This window comes from Anabrus simplex, chromosome 1 (assembly GCF_040414725.1).
Source record: "Anabrus simplex isolate iqAnaSimp1 chromosome 1, ASM4041472v1, whole genome shotgun sequence".
Classification (NCBI taxonomy): Eukaryota; Metazoa; Arthropoda; class Insecta; order Orthoptera; family Tettigoniidae; genus Anabrus; species Anabrus simplex.
The window spans coordinates 183,577,860-183,583,588 of NC_090265.1; the positions used below are offsets into that span (position 1 = coordinate 183,577,860).

At 44.5% G+C, this 5,729-nt stretch overlaps 1 non-coding gene across 1 annotated transcript; it reads right to left on the reverse strand.

Moving 5' to 3' along the window:
- Positions 1-4,408: 4,408 nt before the first annotated feature.
- Positions 4,409-4,479, reverse strand: TRNAG-GCC (transfer RNA glycine (anticodon GCC)). Its single transcript has one exon. It is a non-coding gene; the product is annotated as a tRNA-Gly (tRNA).
- Positions 4,480-5,729: the final 1,250 nt, after the last annotated feature.

Below are 5,729 nucleotides of genomic sequence, written 5' to 3' on the forward strand. Positions count from 1 at the left end.
TCGTATGTTTCGTTCTGGAGGTTTATAATCTAACTAACAGGTACTTATTAAATTACATTAAATGGCATTTTATGTTTGCGGTCACGTCGGCTTCTCAGCTCTCTTAGTAACTCACATTCTATGTGATTCACTGACTGAGTTAGCTACTGATGAGCTTGCATGTTTGTGAGCAAGTAGTGGTCATTCAGCAGTTCTCCTTCAGCCACCAATTGCATATTCAAGTAACTACATATAACATGTTGTGTTTTGTATTTCATACAGACATGATAACCTAACCCAAGAGTTTTTCTCCACTGTCACGTAAATTCCGGTGAAGATTAATTAATTTGCTCGTCTTCTGATTAACGGTGACAGACTTCACCTGCATGCGATTCTGATTATTTCAGTCAGCTACGAAGGTTATCAAATCTCTCTCTCATCTCCCTCTCTGCCCATCCAGTCCACACAAATGCTGATATAGCATTTTACGAAGAAAAAAATCCGCATCAACAGTCGCAAATCTTTACTTGAATAACTTCGGACGCTCTTACTTTACACTATGTTATGATCACAAAGAGTTCTTCTTTTTCTTATTAATCTCATAACCTCCACCGCCTCAAGGAAAGTGTCCCACTTCTCCTCCAGGCAAACGACTAATGGTACTTTACTTAAGGCCACGGCCGCTTCCTTCCCTCTTCATTGTCTATCCCTTCCGATCGTTCCATCTCCCTCCCCTCAAAGCGCCTCTTCAGTATAGCAGGTGAGACCACCTGGGTGTATCCCCGACCCGAAGTCTTAAACTCCAGGACACTGCCCTGGAGGCGGTAGTAAGATCCCTCGCTGAGCCCGAGGGAAAATCCATGCCTGGATGATCAAGGGATAAGAAATAAATAAATAAATAAACGACAAATTAAGAACTCATTCTTTAATGACAATTCAAATATCTGGGTTATAACAGATTCTACTGCCATTATACCAATTCATCATCATCAACATCTGTTTACCCTCCAGGGTCGGCTTTTCCCTCGGACACAGTTAGGGATCCCACCTCTACCGCCTCAAGGGCAGTGTCCTGGAGCTTCAGACACTTGGTCGGGGATACAACTGGGGAGAATGACCAGTACCTCACCCAGGCTGCCTCACCTGCTATGCTGAACAGGGGCCTTGTGGAGGTATATGAAGATTGGAAGGGATAGGCAAGGAAGAGGGAAGGATGCGGCCGTGGCCTTATGTTAGGATGGCTGAGGTGGGAATCGAACCCACCTCTACTCAGTTGACCTCCCGAGGCTGAGTGGACCCCGTTCCAGCCCTCATACCACTTTTCAAAATTCGTGGCAGAGCCGGGAATCAAACCCGTGCCTCCGGAGGTGGCAGCTAATCACGCTAACCACTACACCACAGAGGCGAACCATTATACGAATTTTGTTACGAAAATATGTGATACCAGTGGCTGGGTTAATTCTCCTGATCCTCACTGTCTGTGTGTGTGGTTTTTTATATTATCATTAACAAATGCATCGAAATTAGGAATTATCCAGGTGGCAATGATCATTTACAGAGTAAAACAAGCTATTCCATGGAAAGAAAATATTCCAAGAAATGTCACTAGTTTAACATTGTAAATCCATCATCATCATATACAAATTCCGAGTTCAGCTTCAGTATTTCTAGTGCTTTACCCCATGGCTTCCAATACTATAGGTTGAGCTTACTACTGGCTTAACATAACAACACCGAATATACAAATTCATACCTACCTTTAGTTCAAAAGTTCACACTATGGTTTGCAACAGGTGGAGCGGTCCAATTACTAACTATAAACTTCGTATTGTACAAATTCACACATACCTTAAATAATTCAGATGCCTTAATACTACTATTTACAGGGCATTAACATATGACAGTATCACATAGAAATTTACACACAATGTACAGAATGCTTGAGTCTACTCTTGAAGCATCTTACATTTTTGTTATTGGACGACATTTCTTATACACCCTACATTATCTGACGTTTGTTCGTACTTGTAAGTCCCCTTGAGATCAACTGGTGGATTAAATACCGTAGAAGGCAGCGGGCGACTAAGAATATTCAAATGTGTTAAAATAAACGACCATTTCTCACGTACCGTACCGTACACTGTAAAATATACTGCTTGGTGGGGGCTTTTTTAATTTCGTGTGGATATTTCTAGCCGAGTGCAGCCCGTGTGAGGCAGACCCCCCAATGAGGGTGGGCGCATCTGATATGCGTAGGTAACTGCGTGTTATTGTGGTGGAGGATAGTGTTATGTGTGGTGCGTGAGTTGCAGGGATGTGGCGGATAGTACAAACACCCAGCCCCCGGGCCATTGGAATTAAACGGAATTAAACAATGAATTTTAAATTCCCAGACCCGGCCGGGAATCGAACCCGGGACCCTCTGAACGGAAGGTCAGTACGCTGACCATTCAGCCAACGAGTCGGACTGGACGTAGGCTATTGTTGATTAAAGAGGAAGTCCAATTGGTCAATCACCTTCTCTCCAAATCAATCAAAGACAGAAGCGGGAGCAGCCTGATGGAAGGATCGACGAGATAAAGGGTCACAAAGAGTGCAAAATAACAAACACCCCAGACCTCTCATACTTAATATCATGGGGGTTGGAAATGTTTAAGTTCGGGCAGGAAATATGAACACTAGGAGTCGTGCGCTAGTAACTAGAAGCAAGAAATGCTAAACTCAATCATGGGCTGATGTTTTTCACCACAACCTTTATAAGGCAGTCGTATAGGGAGACTTCTCAGCATTCTTCGTAGCTGTGATCGTCTAGTGGTTAGGACATTCCGTTGTGGCCCCAATAACCCAGGATCGATTCCTGGTCACGGCAGGGAATACGCTTTTATTCCGGAAGATATCTGTTAGACGATCTGGAAAACATATTTTTCTGCAAAAATCAGTAGATCGAGTTCGCTTCTTGAAGTCAAATGAATAGAGGTGGGTTCGATTCTTACCTCGGCCATCCTGAAATTGCTTCTCCGTGGTTTCCCACTTCTCATCCAGGCAAATGACGGGATGGTACCTAACTTAAGGCCATGGCCGCTTCCTTCGGTCTTCCTTGTCTATCCCTCCCGGTCTTCCCATACCCCCACAAGTCCCCTGTTCACCATAGCAGGTTAGGTACTGGTCTCCCTCCCTAGTTGTATCCCCAACCTAAAGTCTTATGCTCCACGACACTGCACTTGAGGCGTTAGAGGTGGGTTCTCTCGCTGAGTCCGAGAGTAGAACCAAACCTGGAGGGTAAACGGTTTAAGAAAGAAAGAAAGAAAGAAAGAAAGAAAGAAAGAAAGAAAGAAAGAAAGATTATGTCCACGGAGGGAAAATGGCTAACGTCAATTATTCGAATTTAGATTCATTTATCAGTCGACGCTTTAGTATCATAGCCACGAGACCTTCAGTTTTAAATGACTCACGAACAACAGGGAAGCCACTTTTCATTTCTATAGCCTCAGGCATTAGCAGGATTCGAACGGCGGGCAACTTGGTGAGAATTAAGCTATTATATCACTTGGATACCTCTTCGACAACATTTGCTAGCGTCAAATCATCTTATACTATTGGAAGCGAGCTTTAGATATTGAACGCATATGAGACTCTTCAGTCCGCCTCTGTGGTGTAGTGGTTCGCGTGATTAAGTGCCACCCCGAAGCCCCGGGCCCGATTCCCGGCTCTGTCACGAAATTTGGTAAGTGGTACCAGGGTTGGAACGGGGTTCCACTCAACCTCGAGAGGTCTACTGAGTAGAGGGAGGTTAGATTTCCACCTTAGCCATCCTCGAAGTGGATTTCGGTGGTTTGACACTTCTGATCCAGGCAAATGACGAGCTTAAGGCCACGGGCTTTCAATCTTCCCATTACAAGATCCCTGTTCAGTATACTGGTTCAAAATACTGGTCCTCCACCTCAGTTGTATCCAGGAACCGTAGTCTCATTCTCATACATAGAGCCTCGCTGAGCCGGAGGGAAAAACAACCTTGGAGGGTTCACCACACAAGTGTGGGAAAATCGCTGGTAGTAGTAGAAGAAGTGGAAGTAAAAGAAGGCTAAACCGATTTTCGTCTGCGAAGAGGGTGAGTGGAGAAATATCTGTAATTTTAAAAAAATACCTTATTGCACAAATGAAGCAATGACGGGTCTTTAGAAGGTGTAGATCCGATTTAATTTTAATTTGTGAGACTATTTTTGAATAATGGAGCTAGACACCTTCAATAACTTCACTACATAGCTCTACGAGGTTTTCAATTCCCTGAAACTACACACTTACGTCTCAGTGGGTTAGCATTCATTTATTGTATATAAATCTTTACCATGGTCACATCATATTCACATTTTAGTCAAAAGGAGTTCACTGGATCGTAGGCAAATTTACTACGTATAAGTTAAAATTATCCTGCATCGGCCGGGAATCGAACCCGGGCCGCCCGCGTGGCAGGCGAGCATTCTACCACTGAACCACCGATGCTCGTATGTTTCGTTCTTGAGGTTTATAATCTAACTAAGAAGTACTTATCAAAGGCTGTGACTGTGATTGCTATTTTATTTCTACGGTCACGTCGGCTTCTCAGCTCTCCTAGTAAGTCACATTCTAGGTGATTCACTGACTGAGTTAGCTACTGATGAGCTTACATGTTTCTGAGCAAGTAGTGGTCATACAGCAGTTCTCCTTCAGCCACCAATTGCATATTCAAGTGACTACATGTAACTTGTTGTGTTTTGTATTTCATACAGACATGATAACCTTACCCAAGATTTTTTCTCCACAGTCACGTAAATTCCGGTGCAAGTCAATTATTTGCTCGTCTTCTGATTAACGGTGACAGACTTCACCTGGATGCGATTCTGATTATTTCAATCCGCTACGTAGGTTATCAAAACTCTCTCATCTCCCTCTCTTCCCATCTAGTCCGCACAAATGATGAGATAGCATTTTACGGAAAAAAATCCGCATCAACCGTCGCAAATCTTTACTTGAATAACTTCGGACGCTATTACTTTACACTATATTATGATCACAAAGTGTTCTTCTTTTTCTTATTAATCTCTTAACCTTTACCGCCTCAAGGGCAGTGTCCCATTTCTCCTCCAGGCAAATGACGGAATGGTACCTTACATAAGGTCACGGCCGCTTCCTTCCCTCTTCATTGTCTATCCCTTCCAGTCTTCCCATCCCCCCACAATGCCCTCCCACAAGGCTCCTGTTCAGCATAGCAGGTGAGGCCGCCTGGGCGATGTACTGGTCATTCTCCCCAGTGAAATAGAAATGGCGTATGGCTTTTAGTGCCGGGAGTGTCCGAGGACATGTTCGGCTCGCCAGGTGCAGATCTCTTGATTTGACTCCCGTAGGCGACCTGCGCGTCGTGATGAGGATGAAATGATGATGAAGACAACAAATACACCCAGCCCCCGTGCCAGCAAAATTAACCAATGTAGGTTAAAATTCCCGACCCTGCCGGGAATCGAACCCGGGACCCCCGTGACCAAAGGCCAGCACGCTAACTATTTAGCCATGGAGCCGGACATTCTCCCCAGTTGTATCTCCCGACCGAAAGTCTGCAGCACCAGGACACTGCCCTTGAGGCGGTAGAGGTGGGATCCCTCGCTGATTCCGAGGGAATAATCCAACCTGGAGGTTAAACAGATTAAGAAGGAGAAGAAGAAGAAGAAGAAGAAGAAGAAGAAGAAAGTAGCATTAAGGTCTGAGGATTGGGGTCG